Source organism: Meles meles, chromosome 3 (assembly GCF_922984935.1).
Source record: "Meles meles chromosome 3, mMelMel3.1 paternal haplotype, whole genome shotgun sequence".
NCBI lineage: Eukaryota > Metazoa > Chordata > Mammalia > Carnivora > Mustelidae > Meles > Meles meles.
This window is the reverse complement of record NC_060068.1, coordinates 75,168,303-75,193,533: the sequence shown is the minus strand read 5'-3', so window position 1 is coordinate 75,193,533 and position 25,231 is coordinate 75,168,303. Positions and strand designations below refer to the sequence as shown.

The 25,231-nt window shown below is 34.5% G+C and overlaps 1 protein-coding gene across 5 annotated transcripts in view; it reads left to right on the top strand.

Annotated features, from left to right (window-relative positions):
- The window catches only part of XRCC4 (X-ray repair cross complementing 4), a 275,028-nt gene that overhangs the window by 182,364 nt on the left and 67,433 nt on the right, over positions 1–25,231 (top strand). The gene's annotated exons all lie outside the window — the stretch shown is intronic.

The following is a 25,231-nucleotide window of genomic DNA, read 5'->3' as shown; positions in this document are numbered from 1 at the left end:
GCGCTAAAAATATATGCAAAATGTTTTTTTCTTGTGGTTTTTATAGATTAATTAGAAATGGCATGTAGATACTAAAAATATTAGAATCCAGCTTGTGTTCAGTAAAGTGTTTCAATCTAATTTACTGCTTTAAACAGACCCATATAGCATTTGAATGAGCTACTTGATTTGGTTATGCTTGGAATTTTCTCAAGTGAAAAGTCTCTTTCTAGTCATCTATTTCTTTCTATTAAATTTTGGAATTACATTCTTAGAGTTTTTCACTCTTTCATTCACATACCCTCCTTTGATCTGCATCCCAATTTATTTGTAATGAACTGAGGACTTGGGATAATTAACATTTTATTGCAGTGAAATAGTCAGCATTTATAAAGAATAATTATCAGTTGAATCCAAAATGAATGTGCACATCATTTGTATGTTTGGATATATGTATGTGTGCCCTTAGAATTTATTTGCCTTTTTTTAAAAAAAGTTGTATTTATTTGAGAGAGAGAGAATGGGAGAGAGAGAGAGAAAGAGAGAACGAGGCGGGGGAGGATCAGAGGAAGAAGCAGCAGGGAGCCCAGTGTGGGACTGTATCCTGGGACTCCAGGATCATGACGCCCGAGCTGAAGGCAGTCGCTCAACCAACTGAGCTACCCAGGTGCCCCTTTATTTTTTTCTCTAACCTTTTTATTAACTCAGCGAATAGTTATTAAACAATAACCTTATGACACATGATATTACAGATCAGTGGTTTCACAATGTGGAATAAGGACCCCTGGGGTATCTATAAGCTCATCCATTCTTCAATTTCATACCTGGGTGGAATATATTTCATATATTGCAATTAAAATAACATAACAGATCTGATTGAATGGAAGGATTTTTCATTCAAGCCAGCAAAGAAATAGATATGTGAAAGTATAAAAGATTGCTCTCACAGGAGTTTCTCCTTGGGAAATATAATCATCTTTCATAAAGAATATGATATTCGTGTTATCATGTACTAGGTTTATTGTTATTTTTAAATGAATTAATAAATATATAAAAATTTTCCGGGTTTTACTTTGAATATGATACAGTCCACATAAACAAAACGCTTTTGAGGTCCTCAAGAACTTTAAAAGTGTAAAGACATCCTGAAAGCCAAAAGTTTTAGATAATGAGGATGCCAAGACAGGCACAGTCCAAGCCTTCAGGAAACCGAGAGCCTGACAGGAGGGAATTTTCAAGTTTCTCATTTAAAAATAATAGTTGTAAATGGTGCTTGGGTGGCTCAGGGGATTAAGCCGCTGCCTTTGGCTTGGGTCATGATCCCAGGGTTCTGGGATCTGGGATCGAGTCCCGCATCAGCCTCTCTGCTCAGCGGGGAGCCAGCTCCCCCCGGCCCCCGGCCTCTCTGCCTACTTGTGATCTCTGTCTGTCAAATAAATAAATGAAATCTTTAAAAAAAATAAGCATTGTACAGTTAAGAGTGGAATTGGTTTGTGTATTTATCCTTGGGTTTTTATTCTCTCCACAGTTGACCTGATCTATTGGTGCTTGAAAATGCCTTTATGTTTTTTTGCCCTTATATCCTCAGACAATACATATAAAAACCCAATGTGTACTACACTGTTACTGATTTATACTTATCATCTGAATGTATTCATTAGCTCATAAACTTCTGGCTTCATAGAGTTTAAAGGTATTGCATTCTCTCTTTTAAATAATGAACCAAAAATATTTCCAATTTGCAAATATTAGAGCAGCCAGGCCATTCCTGTAGATTATTATGGGGAAAAATAAAATTATAGTTTGAAGTATTCAGGAAACTCTGTGCTTGATTCAGTCAATCTATAAGCAAATGAGCAACGAGAATCACTTGTGTGCCAGACTGGTTGTTGAGGATTCAGGAGAGTAGAAAACAAACCCAGCCCCTGTCCTCATGGAACTTTTGGTTTAATTGTTTTTTCTGATAAAGATTTCAGGGTGTAGGTGAAGAATGAAATATATTTATTTTATGTTAGAGAGCTGCACCTTAGGTCTTTTCACTCTGTATGTGAATGATACACAAGGTTTTGAGGTTACTAACATTTTCTGATTACACAATATTGCTCGTAACAGGTTTCCAATATGCACTGTACAGAGATGAAAAAAGTTTAGATCTGAATCAAGACTAAATATTTTGTTTAGGGGCACCTGTGTGGCTCAGTGGGTTAAGCCGCTGCCTTCGGCTCAGGTCATGATCTCAGGGTCCTGGGATCAAGTTCCACATCGGACTCTCTGCTCGGCGTTGAGCCTGCTTCCCCTTCTCTGTCTACTTGTGGTCTCTCTCTGTCAAATAAATAAATAAATAAATAAAATATTTAAATATTTTGTTTAGACTTTTTAATAAATGCAGTGTGCTTGTTTGCATACTATCTATATGCAATTAATGTTGTGTTCCTTTTCTGTGTTTTGATAATCATGCCAGTACTTATTTTGTATATTCTTCCTACTTTAAAAGTTGATAAAAACTTTGAATTGTCTGTTAATTATATTACTTTGAACCTTTAGGCTCAACTGGCCCTTACAAGAAATGAGAAACATATGCTAGATGTCAGGAAGCATTTTAAAGATGAAAGGAAATTGTTTTGCATTTATCAGTCAGATGGGGAATGGTTGATACCCTGCTTTACAATTCCTCTTCCTTTGCCCAAATAAAACAGAAAGAGAAATTATATTTTTTGTTTTTATTTTTGTATAGTTTTGAGTTTTGTATTTCCATTTTGAATACAGAAGCTTGAAATTTTATGGCTGTTAAACTTTAAAGTCCCAGTTTTGTTTTGTTTTTTACAACTTTCCTTAATCAAAAACATTAGAAAGCTTCTAGAAAACAAAAAAATAGGAACAAGCTCTTAACTGAAGAAAACTTAAAGTAAGACATTCTCAAATACTGACGATGAACCCTTATTTTATGTCTTTACATTTAAAGTACTACCTATTTCCTAACTTCCCAAACATCTTTTTTCTCAGGTGACTTCTCTTATACCTCAGTTAGGCAAATATACTGTGCTGTAGCCTCCCAAACAAATGTAGATGTGGGTGTTGACGTCTTAGGGTTGAAAAGATATTGGCCCCTAACTCTAAATTTCTTAGTGTCCTAAGCCCTCTTTGACAAATTCTGTGGCCTCTAGTTCCTTAAAATATCCCCACTGGGCATCTTCCATATTTTTTCTTTGTCTTTTCTTGCCTTTTCCAGCTCTGTGCCTCAAAAACAAAGTGGAGGAAGGGAAGATTACTCTGATTGAATCTTTAAAAATTTTATGTCTGCTGGACATATTTATGCAGATCATTTATGCAAGTCATTGCCTCTTCCTGGAATTTCATTTTCTCATTTGTAATATGAAAGGATTGAACTAGAAATCTGTAAAATCTCCCAATATCTGTAATTTTATGATACTTTTTAACTATTACTTTTAAAACATGAACATGATTCAGCAGTAAAATACTCATATTTATTAGGTATTAGCAATTAAAATTCATGAAAAATAAAAGACTAAAAAAATACAAATCTCTACAAATGAGAAAATTATCTATTAAATTTATATATTTATGAGTATTTCACAATGTAAAAATTTTAGTACATTTCTAAATACCATGGGTTGGTTACTTTGTACTCTTTAAAAAATCTAAATACTAATCTATGTTATTCTGTGTATATATTAATCTATACTAATACTAATCCATAAAACAAAATCATGGTAATTTTAAACGTTATTTAAACATTTATTGTGATACTGTCATTGTTACAGTGACAAGGTATGGGAGAAGAGGGAGAAAATAAATAAGAATTGTAGTAGGTGTTTTCTTTCATTTAAATCTCATACAGATCCTACAAGGTAGATATTAATTTACCCTTCTTACAGTTGAAAAATAACTCAGGCTCAGAATTATATAATTATTTTCCAGAGCAGCACGTCATTTTATTTCAAAGCCTGTGCTTGGGCTACTGCCTGAAGGGACTTATCCTCTATTGAGAGACAGAGATTTATACAAATAATTTTGTGATTTTTAAGAACAGAGTGAGAGGAGAACACCAGCCTTCAGATTTTTAATTGGAATGTTTGGAATTGTATTCCAAATTTTTAACTTATATCATAAGTGGGAGTAGTTTTAGGTCATTTTATGCGAATCTGAGACCCACTTTTGATCTATGGTAGAGAGGTATCCTTAGAATTAATCAGTGGGGTTTCTAATTCCATCTCACCAGCATGGCAATATTAGAAAATCAAAATCTGTTATTTATCTATAATATTTAAGCATGTTCATGGTTAAAAATTATAGTAACCTAGTTCCTTATGAATTAATGATATAGCATTATAAAACAGTAAATTGTAGTTTAGCTGCCTTTGATAAAAATTGCAGTATTTTCTAGCTGAGGGAAGTAAATCAATTTGTAAGTAAACTTTTAAAATTTCTGGGCAAACTATGTATATTAAATATGAAAATGAATTTATAGTAAAGTTATTTGTACCAATAAAAATACTAAATAGTGAAATACACAGTACAGATTTTAGCAGGAAACATGACTAGTAACTACTATGGGAATGTTTACCATTTTCTGTAAGATTTTATTAAAATATATTGTTTATGTTATATTAACATATCATGAAGTCAAGCCTGAAATATTTGCTTTTGATAAAAAGTATGGTTAAAACTTCAGGAATAAGATTAAACTAAATAGTGAAACCATGTAAAGACCAAAGTCTGCTCACTTTTTCATTCTGACCTTCTGTTAGCTCCTTTCTCCATTTTTCTATGGTAGAAAGACAACAGATTTTTCTTCAGAAAGATGTAAGGAACCAAGCAAATTAGAAGTGCCTTCTCAGAGTGTCTGGGCTCTAAAGCACCACGTAATGAATGGATAGCAATACAGTTAGTGAACAACTAAGATACCTTCCACACAGGCAAATTTTGCACATTAATTTGTCATAAATGTAAAAGCTACAGTGAAGATAATTTCTCCATAGATTATCAAATGTTAACATAGGAACAAAGTAAAATTCCATCCTTATGTGAGAACAATTATTCTTTAGCCATATAGGAAAATATTAACAAACACCAGAAGGCTAAAGCTAAAACTACATTTATAATGGTCACAGCTTTTATTATTAAACAGTCTAGTGTGTTTAGTAAGTTCTAAAAAAATATGTCACTCTCAGTGTCTTAAACATATTTTGTAACTAAAGACAAATGTAATTTTTAAATCCTTGAGTTTGCTCTAAAAAATAACGATACCATCTTAACTGGGAGCTATTTACTATGGAAATGTTAACCCAATTCTGTCAAATAAGGTGAAAATTCTATTGCACAAAGGTATGGAAAATTTAAGTAACTTATCCAGGTCACATAGTGAGTGATTTTAAATAATTATTCTGTGGATTAATGAATAACATATTCTCTATTGTTCCTGAGAGAGAGAGCTGTCTTTACATGGATGAGTAGTTACATCTCACCAAATTTGGCCATAAAATTAGTTTAATTATTATTACTGTCTATTATGGTTACTGTCACTATCTTACCAAATTAAATTCTTAGTTCTGCATCAACCAGTCACTAATGTTTTACTATACTAAAGTAGGTTATGCCTGTTTGTAAACCTGTACTACCTGGTAAAAGCACATGAATTATTTGGTTGTATATCTTCTTAATTGTATGTTCTAAGGACAGTCAATGGAAGTAACTCTTAGATGACCATTTTCAAGAATTTTCAGAGTTTAGATTTTCAATCTAAACACAAATATTCTATCATATTGTTTTTCTTTGTATTCTTAGCCATATTTAAGTAGAAAAAAAATTAAGCTAAGAATGAATATATTATACAATTTTTTATACTTCTAGTGAAGAAAAATTGCACAGAAAGTTTTGAGTTTACAGTTCATGATACTGTGGTATGTTAACCATTATATACCTTTAAATTTATCAGGGAAGTTTGACTTCATTACTTGTTTTCAGTTCTTAGAATATGCTTGATTTCACGTGTTTTGTCAGTCCCTCACAGTGTCATTTCCTCTGTCTTCTGCAGTAGCCACTGAGTAGAGTTTATATTCATTGTATGGCTATTACATGATCTCACATTGTCTAAGGAAGTACACAATAGGTGCTGTTTGTTGAGAAGAAAATTCTGACTACGGTTTTTCCTCACTCATTCATTCACCATTCATTCATTTAGCAGACACTTACATGCTAAGCACTAGGGACATACTGCTGAGAAAGGCCCTGATCTCAGAAAACTTAGTCTGTATGAGAGAAAACAAGCATTAATTGTATCATGACATCACTATATAATTGCAAACTTTTCTTTTTAAGATTTTATTTATTTATTTGACAAAGAGAGATCACAAGTAGGCAGAGAGGCAGGCAGAGAAAGAGGAGGAAGCAGGCTCCCTGCCAAGCAGAGAGCCTGATGTGGAACTGGATCCCAGGACCCTGAGATCATAACCTGAGCGGAAGGCAGAGGCTTAACCCACTGAGCCCCTAACTGCAAACTTTTAAGGGATTTCAAGATTTAGAGGAACATGGCAGGGGGGTGTGGCTTAAGGAATCATCTGAACTCTTAAGTTGAAGGATTAAGAGAAGTACAACAGCAGAGTAGAGAGCAGAGTGCTAGAAATCCTGAGGAAATAGCCTGTGCGCACGTACCCAGGTGGAATGTGTCAGTGATGTTGTTGGCGGAGCCACATGACAGGGAGTGTGATGAGGCTGAGGGGTGCTCAGGCCACAACAAGCTGGCTGTGCACTTCTTGTTAAAAATTCAGCCTTTCCTTGCATACGTGTTAGCATTTTCATTTCTCACATCACAGGGGACTTTTCTTCCATCTTCCCTGCCCTTTTTTTTTTTTTAAGATTTTATTTATTTATTTGACAGACAAGAGATCACAAATGGCAGAGAGGGAGAGAGGAAGCAGGCTCGCTGCTGAGCAGAGAGCCCTATGCAGAGCTGGATCCCAGGACCCTGAGATCATGACCTGAGCTGAAGGCAGAGGCTTTAAACCACTGAGCCACCCAGCCGCCCCAAGATTTTTTATTTATGTATTTGAAAGAGATCACAAGTAGGCAGAGAGGCAGCCAGGGGTGGGGGGGAGCAGGCTCCCTGCTGAGCAGAGAGCCCAAAGCAGGGCTCCATCCAAGGACTCTGGGATCATGACCTGAGCCGAAGGCAGAGGCTTTAACCCAGTGAGCCACCCAGGCGCTCCGGATTCATCTTCCCTGCTTTTTAATACTGTTTTTAAGCTCAAGTTCTTAAAAGTTACAAAATACCACGTTGACTAGAACACTCTGATATTTTGGTCCTTTTTGCATCTTCTTAGATATAATCATTTAAGATTATCTAAAGCTATTTTACCTAGTTTCTTTTTTTCTTTTTTTTTTTTTAACTCTACTTTCAAACTGCTTAATGTTGTACAATTTTGGATTCCCAATAATACAACTTTCATTCTCTTGAAACACAGGAAACTAGAAAATTGAAAACATACTGAAACTTATGTAGAGTGCTCACAGGGATAATAGCTTAAATTGGCATGTGTTAGTAGTCTTGAGGTGCAGAACTGTAGTGCTGTTTTCCCTTTTTATGATAAATATATAAATGCTTTTCTTTTCCAGAACTATTTTTAGATCTCTGAAGAGTTCCCACTTCTAGTAAGACTCTGAACTCTTTGAATGCAGTATATATTGATAAATATTCATTAAAAAATTTTAGTGTGACTAATTCACACAATATGATTATGCTTGGGGAACACTCTTCCTATTCTGTCAACTAGCATCAGAGTTTTTCAACATAACCATATGCTGTACATTTCTTGTTATTTACTATCTTACATCACTCAAAATTGTGATTTATAGAGTTGTTCAGTATGAGTTTTTAATCCTATATATTGAATAAAATGAACCAGCTGAAAAAGACTACAGAAATTATAAAATTACTTTCATATTTATATACTTTGTTAATATCAGGTAAAATACTGAGTGTAAACAAGAACATTATAAAATTGCTCTCTATAAATATATAGGGGCACAATACATATCTAAATGAAATCTCACAATGTTCAGGCTTTATTAGGCACTCAGTTTAAATTTTTAATGAGGTCATCCTTTATAATACAACATAATAGCTGCGGAAGAATTTTTCATTTAAAATTCTTTAAATTTTAGGAGCTCTTATTAATTCTTCCAACATCCTTAAAGAGTGAATATAATAGAAGTCTATTTATAGCACTCTGTTGGCATGACATTAAGTCAATTAGGCCAGGTGGACTAGTGGTATTATTTTAACAAATTAATTAATCCATTCATTACTTATTTGGCTAAACTGAGTCAGTGTCCCAGTCTTACTGAAATTAGCAACCAGTTAATAAAAATCAATGTACAAAATGCTCAGATTAGATTATTTAATTAATACTTTAATGCTTGTCATGTCTTCACTTGTTTCAGCCCATTTCTCCCCAATTTTGCTTTCCCTTTTTCTAGCTGTTCTGTTTCTCAACTCTGTAGGTTCTCTTTCTTGAAAAGAAACTAGTTTTAAGAGATACTGAAATTAGCATCTGAACAAGGGCCCTAAAAATGAAAACTTCGTCCAAGAATTAAGGCTCCAATCCTGAGGAAAGGTGGCCGGGAGAGCCAAAGCCATGATACAACCAAATGAAGATTATGCTGGAGACCAAGAGAGGGAATCAAACACAAGGGGTATACCATACAGTTCTCGTTACTAGAACTATAGTATGAAGTTCTTGTTGTTCTTGTCAGAAACAACACTAACTTAATTTTGAGCTCTTTCTTAAGTGATCCTTAACTAGAAAAAACATTAGTCCCTGTGGCCAGAAGAGCTAAACATGTAGAAAGAACAAAATGCCCCCACCTCCAAGATTTGGTAGGAAGAAATTCAAGATGTTTATTGAAGTTAGATGATAATGAGTCCAGAATTTATTCTTTAGAATTACCATTAGCAGACTTCATTCTGTAGAATATGCAAAGGAGGCCTTATCAGGTATTCTGTAAGGGGTTCCATATTCAAAAAAGTTTGTAAATGGCTGTTTACCATAGCTTCCACATTTTCATGTGCTCCAGCCCATAGAACGTGGAGATTTATATTTTGAAAGCTCCGAGAAACCCATAGTAAATAATTCATTTGACTTTGTAATCACTTTTCAAATGTACTTAAGCATAGCATCCTCATGCAATTTGCCTTTCCCCTCCCCAAAAAGGCTTAGTAACAGTCCAAAGGATAATATTCTGCAAGGCCCTTGTTCAGAATATGAACTCTCAAAACTGTCAAATGTCAATGATTTTAGAAATATAAGAACCTTTAAGCCATAATTATAGAATGTTAGGTATTGAACGTATCTCAAGAAAAAAGAATTAGTGTCTATATGGGACCTCACAGGAAAAGAAAATGGGTGCATATATGGAACCTTCCTCTGCCACTCCCCGCAATCCTACTACTTAGGAAGCTTCCTGCTCGTCCAACATATGGCCTTGCTGGGAGCCGTAGGATCATTTTCTAAGAGAGTTCTAGTAATTAACACACATTGGTATATCCCAAAAGGGATAGTTCCACATAATCTCAATGGCAGGATAAAACAATTAAAATAATTTGGGCCAAAAATATGGGTGTAGTCTTTCAGTACTTTGTATGGTCTTTGTTTCTGCATGCTAACAAATAAAAATATATAGGTTCACACATCTCATGCAAGGTTCAGATAAGATTTAGTCTTCTATGTGATGAGTGTCTTTTGAAAGTAAGGACTTCTAACATACTGTTCCAAACAACCTTAAAATATTATTAAAATATAACTTTTTGTAGATGTTGTTCCTTGAATTGTAGTGAAGAAGTTTTAATTGTGTGTTCTGAATCAACCTGTAAGTGGTCCCATTAAGTAATTGTGTAGCTGTAATATTTTAGATTAGAGGTGGGTGGCAAAACCATACACAACGAACACACACACCCTCTTCAGATTAAGTTCATAGTTTAATTAGCCAAGGTAACACAATCTTATCAAAGTCCACATAGCTACAAGGACCAGGAAAAGATGGAGCTTATTTTAGTGCAGTATTTGCTCACCTCCTTGAGTGGGAATAGGTATTACACAGCCACCACTGAGACAGGTTCCTGGACCCAGGAAAGCTCAATTCCTTCCTTTTTAATACTAGACACTTACAGTGTCATCCTGGAAGAAATTGCACAATCCATATACTTTTGTTTAGAGGAATGATTACATACATCAGACTTCCCTGCCTACAAAAGCAAAGCTCTCATGTCTTTCAAAGCTTTTCAGGATCTTAGAGTGCCCAGTTCTTCACAGTAACCCAGTCACAGTCAAACAGAGTTTTATATAAAATATTTACTAATTAATAAGATTCTTCTTTTGGTGGAGTTTTGAAGAAACATATTTGTTTGCCTTCTGATACATTTCTTTCAATTTTCTATCATCAGTGTTATAGTTTATTTAAAAAAAGAAGCAGCAGCAGAACCCAATAGTGGGGAGGGAAGGCGCCAGTGTTGATCCATTTATTTATTTATTTATGAGAAAAACTTTTTTTAGAGTATTTTTAAGTTCACAGCAAAATTGAACAGAAAGTATAGAATTCCTCTGTATCCCTGGTCCCCATACATGTCCAACCTCCTCTCCTATCAGCATCCCCCAACAGAGTGGTACAGTTGTTACAATTGATAAACTTACATTGATATACCATTATCAGTCGAAGTCCATAATTTGCATTAAGGTTCATTTTTGCTATTATACAGTCTATAGATTTGGACATATATATCGTGACAAGGATACACTATTATAGTACTGTACAGAGAAGTTTCACTATCCTAAAAATCTGATGTGCTCCATCAGTTCATCCCTCCCTCCCCATAGTTTTGGCTTTTCCAGAGTGTTACATACTTGGAATCATTCAGCATATAGCTCTTTCAGACTGGCTTCTTTCACTTGTAATAGTATGCATTCAAGTTTCCTACATGTCTTTTCATGGCTTGATAGCTGATTTCTTTCTAGCACTGAATAGTATATCATTGTCTGGATATACCCGAGTTTTTTCACTTACCTACTAAAGGAATCCATTTATTTTTTAGTAATACCATGGTAGTCCATATTTATAGATCTCTTCTTCTATACTTCATTTGCAGTTTCTGTTGTTAAAAACAACATTTCTGTTTTTAAATTTATACTTTATAAACATTTTCCATGTAGTAAGTACATTGCTTCCATATTATTTTATATTTATAATTTCCATTGTATAAATGTACCATAATTTCTTTAACCAATTCCCATACTAAACATTTAGGCCTTATCCATGTTTGTATTATTTCTAAGAGTGCTATATATACTTATACATAAATTTGCATATATGACTGATTATTTTTTTAGAATGAATTCCCAAAAGTGGAGTTACAAGGTCAGAGAGCATATCTACTTGTTAGTCCTTTCTTCTGTTTTGCTAGAATTCCTCCAGAAGGCTATAACAATCTGTACTCTCATAAGCAGTGTTTGCCTTTTGTTCTGTTGTTTTCCAGTTCATTTTGATCATTGCCAGATCATTTTAATTATTTAATCAATGAATATCTCATTGCTTAATTTTTATATTTAACCATTAGAGAAGGTCTAGTGTTTTCCTGGTATTCGTTGACTGTTGACATTTTATCTTTTGTTTACTCTCTGTCCGTACCCTCAGCTGATTTTCAGTGAAAGTCTTTGTCTCCTCTTGTTTTGTAAGAATTTTGTATATCTAAAAATATTAGTGTTTGTTTTTCCCAGCTCATCATTTGCTCTTTAATTTTTGTTAGTGGCATTTTTTAAATTTATGTAAGTTATTAGATCAATCCATCAATAATAATGATAATATTTAATATTGATTGACTATTTATTATGTCCTACATGCTGTCCTAAGTTTTCATATGTAGTATCTCATTTAACTACACCCATTTCATAGATCAGGAAGCTCAGATCTAGAGAGATTAGATAACTTGCCCAAAGACAAGTGGTATATTGTTGGTTTTGAATCTAGGATCATCTTTTTCCAAAGCAGGTTCTTTTAAGCTACTTTGTTATACTGCTCAAAAATAAAATAATAATTAATGTATGTTTGATTACCAGGTTATAAGTTAAGTATTAAGTACTTCAGTTCCATTAGCTTAACTCTCACCACAACTCTGAATTAGGGCTCTATTTATAACCATGTTTATTAAAAGCTAAATAAAGATGAGTTTCAGTGAGGTTTAGCTGCTTGTTCAAAATTTCTACAGTTACACAGTAGAACTGTTAAGCTCTGTGAGTTCAGGGATTGGGTTAATAATACCTCCTGCCTACCTTTCAACGTGAGTATCAGGGTCAGATGAGATCATGTGTATGAAAATGCTACCGAGATTGGATACTCTAGGAATACGATGCATTGTTATTTTTAACGCATTATTATCCCTGGGTTTTCAGCTAACTCCTGAAAGTGTGTTCCTGAGAAGGAAACTGTCTATGCATTTTTCAGACATGGAGTGTTTCCTTTTCTTATAACTCTTACAGAATTGAGGATTGTCCATAGCTTTCTATGCATTAACTTGGCAAATTTTCCTATTTCCTTGAGCAATCAATAAGATAATGTTGGAGGAAAATAATACAATTGGAAGACCATGTTTTAAAAAGTTGATTAATTTGATATACATATATATATATGCTTTTTATTCTATTACATCTTACATTTTTAATCATTTGGGATTTAATTTCCAACTTACTCAAGTACTTACACATTTTTTGTTACAATTCAATCATTTCTATCTGCCATTTTAAAATATGGTAGTTGGTCATCTCACTTTTTCTGAAAGGATCTGCTTTCATGTTTATAACTTAACTCTTAAAAATTCATAACTTATTGCTATTTTTCTTGTGTAAACAGTGTATTTGAAATTTGTGTGTGTGCATGTGTGCATGTTTAATTTTTCTGAAGAATATAATTTATCAGATTTAAATTTCTAATTCTTAAAGATTTTTGGTAACTGAACTTTAAAAGTTCTTTAGTGTCGAATTAGGGACATAAAATGAATGTGCAATTGCTATATATTTACTTTGGTCATTGTGAGCAAACCTCATTTTTTATACAACTTTAATTTTATCATAATGTTTATCTTAGTTGCAAAAGTAAACACAGTGGTGGTTTTAAAGCAAGATAGGTTTTTATTAGCTTCACTCTGTGTTTACCTAACTGTTCAGGCTGCGGCTCTCACTTTCCTTGCTGCATGTTTTGATTAATGGCCCCCTGGACTTGTTCCAGAATATACTGATTATGGTCAGTGCACTTCAAAGATGATTTATTAATTGTGTTTGCAGCTCAAAATAATTAAGTAAAGATTGATCATAAGTATTATTATAGATTTGCCAATAAGATCAGCAGTTATATTATTCCCTGAGTGGATTTCTTACACTGTACAAAAAGAACAAAATATTAATATTAAAAATATATATTCAGTATTAACCACAGCTTTATGGACTTTTAATTTAAAGCACGATGATTAAATGTATCAGAGATTTAGTCTTACAAGTGCATGTATTTTAAGTTCTGTTTTAACATAATTCCAAAATAATAGTTTCAGTGGAGATTACATAGATGTTTAAATGAAGTATTTCCTTGTTTATAACTCACCCTGGGCACAACCTTTCCTACAATTCCCTCAGGCTGTTATATGCGTTTAGATTTCAAATTACTGACAGACTTGAATTTCTGTTTAAAATAATTTTTTAGTAGAAAACTGTTATAATCTCCTGTGTTTTAGGTAAAGGGAATTTATCATATATTTTACATATATTCCTATTTGAAAGCTTTTTTTACATCAAATTTCTCTAGATTTGGTATGATCATAGTTATTTTGTCAGGCATCTGAAGTATTCTATCAACAAAGAATAATGTGTAAATATTCATTATACTGGTCAGAGGAGTTATTAATCAAAAGAAATGACTCCCTGCTCATAATTTATAGTTCAATATTGAAAGAAAAATATATACATTTATTTTTCAATTATTTGGTATACTATATTCAAAATATACATTTTACCAGCGAAATTCTATAACTTAAGTCATCTACTGTGATATATAACTAAATGTTAAATAGCTATTTGGTTTGTATTAAGATATCATGAAATGAAACAAAATGTTTTCCCACAATGGAGCTGAAAGTTAATCCATATTCTAAGCTTATGTGAAAGTCCAAAATAGTTATGTCAAAACAAGAAGATATAAACACCACAAGTAAATAAGATGTTAGCAAATAGAGTGAAAAAATAAAGTGTAAGAATACAAAACAACAAAACCTAAGTTAAAAATATAATCCATAAGCATTATTCAGTGATTTTTGCTTGTTTTTTGTAAATCATTACTAAAGAACAAAGAGCACAGAAATGCTTTATTTAAGCAACATTATTAAAAATATTTTTAGTAAAATTTGAGGATGTATACTTCGCTTAGTTGAAGATCTTATACAATAATTTCATTTCTGAACAATTTCTAAAAATAATTTCTCTAGATCAAACTTAGGCATGTTATTTTTTAAAATATTATTTTTGTGATAAAAGAGGATAAATTATAAGTGTGTTGAATAAAGCAGTGTTACCATTACCAGCATTACTGAGTGCTTTATCCTGCATACACCATTTCTAAAAATTCAGAATAAAGAGGTTGCAGGCTATGTCTTCAATGATCTTTTTATATGATATAAAATAATGAAGGAAGATTAATCAGTAGCACACATTTGCCTTTTTCTTTTGGCTTCATTATATTTCCTGACAAACTGTCTTTAATATGTATATGACTAAAATGTACCAGATTCCATAATAGGTATAAGAACTATGAAATTTTAGAGGAGGGAAAGCTAGTATTCCGTTCACGACTATAAAATAAGGAGATGTGATAAAATCAGAGAAGACTAGAAGATGTTACTCAGTTTCGCTTTGTAGAGGAATAGATGTTTCTAGGCACATAAACTGAAGAAGGATAAGGCAGAGACTAATATCGAACCCAGCCTCCTGATGGCCCTTCTTTTTTTTAGTAATAGAACCCCCTTCCAACACCCTGTGTGTACCCAAGTTTTAACGGATTGGATGGCTGCCCAACTAGAGGCTACATTTCTCAATTTCACTGGTAGTGGAGTATGGCCATGTGACAAAGTCCTTGGCAATGAGATATGACAGAAATAATATATATAATTTGGGGATCTTGCCCTTAAAATGAGTGGGTATACATTCCTCCATTTTCCCTTCTGAGTCCATTTTCAACCTTGCATGTTAGGAAGACATCTTTGGAGATGCCAGAGAAACAAGAAAGGAAGAATCATAGTCCCTGGACAGTCTCACGGAGCAGGGCAGCATATCCACTGGGGACCACCCAGCTACCTGTACACTATTATGGGAGAGAAAAATAAAAGTCTAGCTTGAATGAGCCGTGTTGCTTTTTGGATCTCTTTGTTGCAGAAACTTGGGATATCCCCTCCCTAAAAGGAAGGGCTTTCATGTCAGAGGAACAGAATACAGTAAGTAGATGAATGGAGGAAGAGTCTAGAACATAGGGGACCACTGACTGTATCATGAGGTGCATAGACATGTTGAATGAAGCTGGTAAAGTATGGATCTCAGATCAGAAAGGAACTTGAATACTAAGCTGATTTGTTGGACTTCTCTTATGAATGCAGTTAGGAACTCTTAAAAGTTTTGAGCCAAAGAATGGCATAATGAACAGTGCTTTAGGAAAATTTCCCTGGAAATCATGTATTTGATGGAGGGAATGTTTACAGACTCTCAGTGAAGATAGGAGCATATTGCTGTAGTCCAGGAAGAGTTAGTCTGAAGAAGGATAGTAATTTTAAGTGTGAGTGTGATTGGAAAGGAGAGGAAAGGAAGAGATGAATTGAGAAACACTTAAGATTTCTGTCTTCTTATTACCAAAGACCTTGGAAACCTTACCAGTATTGAAAGCTATTTGTTAAACTTGGTCTTTATCAAAGTAAGTCATCTGTCTTCAGAAATCAGCCTACCACAAAAGCTGGATAAACAGAACTTGGTGGTCATGGGCGTTGACTTTTGAAAAGACTGGGAAAGTTTCCTTTGCAGTATATACTCAAGTATATAGGTATATAGTACCTTAATGTTATTTCAGTTGTTTAATTTTTTAAGCTTAATTTAGCATATAGGTAAGCATGTTAATCAGTAAGCTATCTTCAAATCATACTTTAAGAAAGGTTGTCACTCTGGAGGATGTATGTACTACAGCCTCTGAAAACCTTTCTTGATAAAGGGGTTCTTGTTAGTGCCAGTCACAGGAAATACTCTTTTTGGACAAGTGTCATGTATTTTCATTTCAATCTGAAGTTATGGGTTTCTCTTGCTTAGAGATATATGATATTCTTACGGACTACAGAAAATTAAAAAAAAAAAAAAGCAACTTTTTTTGCCTTACAATTTTTGTGGATTTGTGCTGATTTTATACAGTGTTTTGCCTAGGGCCTAGATATATGACTTACTAAAATTTCCAGACTGTAGAGGATAGTTTATATTCATGAGTGAATTTGACAAATTAATGAAGTCAAGAGATAATGTTATAAAACTGAGCTGGCCTGTATATCCCTATTTCAAGGAAACCATGAAAATAATAATTATTTATTGAAGCTTATTTTTGGTTAAGCAATAAATGGTGCCATATAAGGCATAAAAACTGGGAAAGAGAACATTCCATTTGTTCTTAACTGTTATATGTTCAAGTAAGACAAAATGAAGATCTCAATATTCTTAATAATAATACGATGTGTTATATTTTTATTTTGTCCACTATCTTAGGTAATTATTGCTTTAGTATTAGAATGGAATCTATTGCTTATCTAATAAAAATATACAGCCACATAAACATAACATAAATGTTTTGTGGGACAAAAGGCTTACAGTATAAATGGAAGGAAGCCCATTTCACCTGATAATGTCCATCCATTGGCCCTAGATGTGCCTTTTGTATCATATCAGATAAATTGTCTACATTAAAGTAACTCATATAGAGTGCAGTCATGTTATAAGTGCAAAAAAACTTACGTATATTCAGCATACACTCTCCAGCCTCTTCTTTGACCCTAAAGAGGGTCTGGAGAGAAAGATAGGAAAAAGAACAATTTAAATAGTTCTAGACATTCTTTTCAGGCATATGCCTGGGACTGAGTATCAGGTAGGAAACATATCTCCTTTCCCCCATCTGAGTTTCTATTATCCTTCCATAACTTGAACAGTACATTTAAAAAGAAACCTTTTTCATATAACATGGCCACTAAACAAGGGCAGCTACTTTATATTTTCTGTCACTGGATGGAAAACCAATAGCTGCTTATAAAAACAAGTGGAAAACTCTTGAGTGCTGGCTGATTGAAGTTGGGTATATCATACTGGAGTAACAGTTTCCCAAGGATTTTTCAGGATACTGTGATTATCACATTAAGTCCTACAGTTAGAACCCAAGCCCTAAATAAAATAGAACCTCATTTAATATGGAAGCCATTGCATCCTCTGAAGTTTTTGCTTCTGTGATCTAAAGCACCTAAATGTGTCAACATTCCCCAAGTATAACATGCTTTTCATGTGGTTAATCTCTTGGTTGGAGTTGCCTTTCACTGAATGCATATAGTTTTCTAATGTTCCTTTGAAGTCGTATTCCCAGAGCCTGCTTATATCTCAGATGTGGTGTCATCTGTGCAGAGAATCATGAGATACCATACTTGTGTTAATGTGGGATGTTTCCCAGCTGTTACACTTCTCCTTCCTGAAACATCACTATTTTTTTTAAACCTACCTTAAAAAGAAGAGTATAGTGGTCCCGAGTTTCTCAAACTCCAGTCATGCCCAGGCTGTGTGATTTGGGTCAAGTTACTTAGCCACTCTGGGCCTCAATATTCTAACTTCTAAAATGGAAACCATAATAGCCAGCCCATTAAAATTTTTTAAAAAATTTTATTTATTTATTTGACAGAGATCACAAGTAGGCAGAGAGGCAGGCAGAGAGAGGAGGAAGCAGGTCCCCTGCTGAGCAGAGAGCCTGATGCAGGGCTTGGTCCCAGGACCCTGAGATCACGACCTGAGCCGAAGGCAGAGGATTTAACCCACTGAGCCACCCAGGCGCCCCCAAAATTAATGAGATAATAAATAAAATGTGCCAAGCAAGTGAGAAATGCTCAGTATTAGTTATTGCTGCAGCTCTTGTCGTTTTATTTTTCCCTTCCACTTAAATTTAGTGTCCAGCTAAATTTAAATGCAGATTGTCTTCCAAGTCAGTTACTTGTGGTAAAAATTATACTATCAAAGCGTGTATATTTAATTATGTTTAGTAACTTAAAATCAGATAATGCTCATCATTGGAAATTCCTATGCTTTTGGCTTGAGAAAGTAGGTGAGTGGTACAGTTTTCAGACAAGGGATGGACTAAAAAAGAAGCAGGCTTGCAGAGCAGAAAATTGAGAAGCTTTGTTTTGGCTGGATTATATTTAAAATACTTAACAGACATCAAAGCAGATATATCAAGATATATGAGTCTGGAGCTCCTGGGAGAAGTGAGGTCTAGAGATAAAGATTTAAGAGTCCTAAATGTTTAGGATGTATGATTATGATTTTGAATTGAGAACAGTCAGCATGGGTGGGTGTTTCTCTTTAACAAGGCTTGTGTAGTTCCTAATGTAGAGCTTTAAACAACAAATACAGTAAAGGTAAAGAAGATACTGTCGTAGTGCTAGGGTTCCATGCTTTATTCCTTAATAGATTATACCAACTGTAGGAAAATGAGTTCAGTTCATTTCTAATTATCTATCTTACGGATTATACATGGATTTAATAGTTAGGTGATTCCTTTCTGGGCTCTTAACACATCTGAACAATTTTATTTGCTGTTCCTGACAACTTCAGTATTAGATCAGTTGTGTTTTAAATTATATGTAGTATTGGGGGAAAGTTCCAAAGCACACTTTAAATGGAACTGTTTTCTTCCTGTATGATCTGAATCAAAAGAATTTGTTGGGAGCCTTTTAAGTCACAGATTCCAACTTTATAGTCCAGGCAAGTAGGAAAAAACAGATACATGAAACCATAATAGAGCAATTATTTGGGTGACTGTGATAGTCATTAGTTCTGTTCACCAAATATTTCCAGCTCTCTGCCTTCTGGGCACATGGTAAAATTGAACTTCAGTAACTGTAGTTGAGCAAGGCCATAAGATTAGGTCTTACCAGCAAATTTTGATTAAAAATGTCATGTGTAATTTCCAAGCCAGAGAACTTTCTTTCCTTCTGCCATTAGTGATTGGCAGTGTTGGTAGCTGCCCTGTCATCCTAGGTCTTGGAATGAGGACAGCACAGAATGGAGCCCCTAGGCCACTCCTGAGGGACGTATGAGAAAATTTGAATGAGACATAAATGCATGAATGAGAAATTAAAGTTTTGTTGTTTTTAAGTCACTCAGATGTTGGGGTACTTGCTCCTACACTATAGGTTAGGTTTAACCTGAGTGGTGGAACGCAGAGAAATACTTGTCCAAATACAGCATATTCGTAGCACCATCACAGTACTATTTAAAAAATAAAGAATCACAGACAACATTAGTTCAAAGTTCAGTACCAATGCCCTGAAGTATCTGTACCTTTACTGTAAACAGAGGGTCAGAATAAGCCGCTGCTTAGCTATGTTTTTACAAAATTAAAAATATAAAACATATTTCCAAATGTTACAGTTGGGAAGTTTCATTTTCTCTGAATACCAATATAATTGTATAATATAGAAGCTTTAGGGGAAACTCTAACTTCTTCAGTGATTTTATGAACGTATTAATATCTTTTGTAATAAAGAAAAGTAGCATTTTCAGATTTTTCTCAGGCAGGTAGAAGGAGTTGATTTTATTATTCAAAGAGCTATTTAACAAATGGTCTTTTATAAGCTCATCTTGTGCCAGTCAGACAAATGGAGTCCAACTCCCACTTAGAAGGTTAAGAGAGAAAACATTCACAGATTTGACATCACTTCACCCCACCTAATGACTTCACTTTCCGTTTGACTTGCTTTTTGTTATTTATTGAACTAAAAAATGTACTATCCAAATTAAAGCTGTAGTCTTTGCTTCCACCAAGTATACTGAGATTAACCACAATTCAGATGATCCCAAAACTCATAAATTGAGTAAGTTTTAGTCATAGAATTGTTAAGGTGGAAATTGAGTAAGATAGTCCTTTCTGTTCCTTTACCAAATAATTAATGCTATCTTTATCCATCGTTTAGTTGCAAACTGACATAGAACATTAGCCAAATGAAGCATGGTAGGGATTCATGGTCAGTGTCTATGCCCAGTGTCTGTCTCCTTATGATTTCTCTATATATTGTCTTTCCTGGGCTTTATTTTAGTATAACATTTGCTTACACTACACAAATAGCATCTAGGGAAGAAATTCTGGTGTTTCAAATTATTGTTTGCAGAACATCTCCCCTATACCTTATTAATGGCAAACTAACTTGTATTCCACTTAAAAAGGTATCTTACAGTACTGGTAAAGGTGTAGCAATATCAAGTAAGGAGGTAGGAGACCTGGGTCCAAGTTTCAGCTGTGTTATTTATTAAACTGTATGCTTTGTTTAACATCTTTCAAATCTGTCTCCTCCTCTCTATGTCCCTGTCACTGCCTTGGTTTAAGACCCTATTACCTAGCTCCCTTCCAGACTTCACACAGCTGCCAGAGTGACCCTTCTAAGATGTTAATCACTTCAAGTGTTTTAATGAGTCCCTACAGTTTTCAGGATACAGTCCAAACCCCTGAGCGTGTTACACAGAGCTTTTCATGAGCTGCCCCTTGCCTAACTCCGGCCCTGAGGTCGTAAACTGGCAGGCTGTTAGCAGAATTCAGCTTATGTGTGTGTTTGGTCTGGTTTGTGCCATGTTTTCTTAAACATTTGGTATGAATGTTAGTTTAAAAATTGAGAGATTTCTGGCTTCTCTTGAAATTTGAAGATTACTCTCTCACGTGTTGGCAATTGGCTATGCCGACTATTCTCCTTAGAGAGGATGTTCGACCTTTAACTCACCACAGTCCTCTCCATTGACATTTCACCCCTTTATGTAACATGTGGGTATTTGAGTTGGCCTCTCCTTCTGGCCTCTGCTCCAGCCAGTCTTTAATGTTTATTCTTTATAGCACTCAATTATATATCAAGTTCTTTCAACGCTTTATGCTTGCTCTTGCCTGGATTGTCCTCCTGTCCTATTTCTTTATCTCATAGACCCATTCACTTCCTTCAGGGTACAGTATAGTTGTTGCCCTCTTCAGAAAACTCACCAAACCTGCCCTTCTTCTTCTTTTTTTTTTTTTTTAAACAGATTCTTCTTTTTTTTTTTTTAAAGATTTATTTATTTATTTATTTGACAGACGGAGATCACAGAGAAGCAGGCAGAGAGAGAGGAGGAAGCAGGCTCCCTGCCAAGCAGGGAGCCCGATGCGGGGCTCGATCCCAGAACCCTGGGATCACAACCTGAGCCGAAGGCAGAGGCTTTAACCCACTGAGCCACCCAGGCGCCCCCAAACCTGCCCTTCTGATGTACCCGCACCATCTTATTCTGTCATGTTGTAGGGTATTTGATTTGTTTGTCTGAATCCCTGATGAGGTAGTAAAGTCCTTGGGAGCATAGGCAAGTGTCTAATTTGTTGTTATGTCCTGTCCCAGTTTGGTGTCAAAGGAGCCCCTTTCAGCCTCAGTGTCATCATTTATAAATCATTTATAAGTGATCATAAGGAGATCATATAACCTTCAGGGGTTCTTCTTGTTTGAAAGTCTGCTCTTTCTTGTTCGTTTTGGGGAATCTGGAGTCAGAGGCTGCTTTGAACGGAGTTTAACCAGAACTCAGATACATGCTAAAAAGACTCAAGGGAATTAAGGCATGTGGGTGTCCTAAAGCGCTAAGTAACAAAGGTATTTCCCTCCAAAAGGACGACATGCTTTGGTTAGTCATTCCTACATAGAAGCTGACTGTGTAACAGATCATTGTCCAAAGGCAGCGGAAAGCTAATCTGTTAGGCATCTGATGACATTTAATGGAAAGGAATTATTGGTGCTTCAAAGAGGGCATCTATTTAACCTAAACAGCAACCTATTTAGCATGATGAGGAAGAGAAAGGAAAGATGAGGAAACATGTTAGACAGAAATTAAATCTGATTCAAATGCTACAATTGCGGTTAGTTGCCATGAAAAAAAGCGGAATAGAAGATGAATACCTCCTGCCAGTGGCAAATGGTTTGGGAGGAGATGATTATCAAAGTCAGTTCTCATGATAATGAATGCCTTAAAACTGTTTGACCCTGAAATTCTGTCTTTAGGAATTTATCCAAAAACAAAACAAAACAAAAGAAAAAAAACAGTACATAGTGATCTGAATGTTATCTATAATAACAACAGTAAGAAAGAAAACAGTTTAAATGTCCAGTGTTAGGAAATTATTTAAGTCAGTGGTTTTATTTTTTCTTTAAGATTTTATTTATTTGAGAGAGTGAGTGGGTGGGGGGAGAAAGAGATAATGCGCAGGAGCCAGGGGAGGGGGAAGGGTGGGCAAGCAGACTCCCCGCTGAGCAAGGAGCCTGGCTTGGTACCAGATCCCAGGACTTTGGAATCATGACCTGAGCTGGAGGCCCAGGCTTAACCAGTTGAGCCACCCAGATGCCCTAGGTCACTGGTTTTAGAATAGTACTTCTTAGAGTACACTGTTCCACAGGACTGTGTTGATAACCATGTCAGGAAAACCTGGCCTTTCGTTATCACTTCAACTAGAGTAGTTTCACTTTTATTGTATATATTAAGGTTACATGTGAAACTTTCTTTAAAAATTCTGCTCATAAAAGTAAAAATTTGAAAACCATTGGATTCAGTAAATTACAGTAATTCATGCAACAACAGATAAGGAAATGTGTGTTAACAGTTCAGGTTATCTTTGGGTAGTGACTAGTTTGCCTTTTTTTCTTACTTGGATTGGTCTGTTTTCCACGTTGTCTACAGATAACATGTAATTATTTCTGTACCAAACAAAAAATGGCTCGTGAAAAAAAAATTAGTTGACAGCAATAAATAGTCCACAAGTCACTGAAAAGTTCCCAACTTACTATTTTTGGCATTCAAATCATAGGTTTTGTGAACCTACTACCATTTGGGATTTTTTTCCATGAAATATCATAGGTTGTTGAAAACATTGAAGGTACAGCCCAGCCCCCTCATTTTCTATTTGAAGAAATTACAGTCCAAAATATTTCAATATACAGAAGCTAGAGCTGAGAGCCTGTGATCTTCTGATGCTGTGTGCTTTTTCTGCTATACCCAATCTATAAATAAATTTTCATTTCTCTCATTTATGTCTACCTTGTTGGAGCATTTACCATTGTGTTATTTCTTGCTTTTTTCCCTATGAGTGAAAACTAATTTCTTTTTTTTTTTTTTTTGAAGTGCCAGTGGTCAAAACTTTTCTATTTAGCAAAATTAGCACAAACTAGGACATTAAAACATCCTAAAACTGTCATATGACTCATTGTTCTGATTTATACAATTAGAATTTCCTGATCTACTTTAGTCCTCTAATTCATTAAATGTGTATGTTCACTCAGATTTATAATCTAGTGTTGAACTAGATTGACCTTTAATAATTCTCAGTTTGCCTTCACTTTTGGCATCTGAAAGGTAGACATTAGATACATGTTCCATCTGCCCCACCTTCCTCCTCAGACATGAATATACTTGGGAAACTGTTTTACTTGTATTTTAGAATCTTAACTCATCTCTGAGTTATCTTGCTATGAGTACACTGACCCCCAACTGTAATGGCTTTGTGTGACATTTTCTTTTACATATATGTATATATGTCAGTACATTCCCATGGTTCTTTTTTGTTTTAATGCTGAGACATGAAAATTGGGTAGCCATTTGAACTCAGAGACTCTGGACAAACAGTCTGAGGTAATGTGTTTCAAATAAAGGAAAATGGGAAGTGTCAGAAACATCAGTCACTACCCCAAACCCTTTACCAACCTCCAGCCAAACAAAACAAAACAAAACAATAATTTATAATGAAAAGCAATCAGAATAAACACATGGAGGCCTTTATTTAAGGTGATATTTGTTATCAATGATCCTATTTATGAAAAACTCTAGAAATGAGAGGTTTCTAGAGCATTCTTTTTTAACCATTTCCTCCAGGTATCTTGACATCTTAATTAAAATGCTAACCTTTCAGGCTTGTATCATATAAAGACTATTTTGCTTAAAAGAATTGCAGCTTAAGACTGAAGTCATTTATATAGTTTTTTACTAAAATAATTCCTCTGAAGTTCACATGTAGTAGATTCGGGTAAATTTTAAAATATTTTTAAATGTCTTGATTTCAACTCTTTTCCAATTTAGTTACTCTAATTGTTTTAATACATTAGAGCTGCTATTCATTTACTCAGAATCAAGCACAGAAGTTCATGGATGTAAAAGTGAAATAAAGTTTGTGAACAATCAGTTTAATAACATGGGCTTACATGCAAGTATATTTGCATGTATCAAAGTGTTTCCGTTAAAGCAGTCAAAGGTAGGAATGACTATGCCACTAGCTAAAAATGTTAATATGAAATATTCTTGCAACACTTCCTTATTAAAATTTAGGTAAAATATCTGTGGTATATACTTTGAGAATAGTAGTACTACCTCACTTTATTTTTCAGATACTGTTTAAAAAATATTTTATTTATATATAATACCATACAACTTTTAAAGCACACACACACATATTCATGTAGTTTTTATGCACACCCTGTGAGAAAGGGATATTTCCCATCAAAATTGAGGATAGTGAGGTGAGTAACATACCTAAAATTTCATGGCTATGCACAGGCCTAGAACCTCATGCATTATTTTATTTCCTAGTACCTGCCCAGCATTGCTTCCATGAACCTTTTAGCCTTTATAAATGAATATGTGTACCCTAGAATTTCTTACAGCTTAACAAAGACAAGTTGCAAAATTGTACATGTATTATAACTATAATGTCAGTTACTAAAAAAAAAGGTCATAAAATAGCAGAAAGTTTCTCCAGATACATAAAGGCTCTGAAAGTTACCTATGAACTATTAATGCTAACTACCTCTGATATGGGTGAGGGGTACAACGGGCTTTGCGGTGTGGGCAGTGTAAGTATCTGAAAGATCTCAGTCTTATCTGAAGCA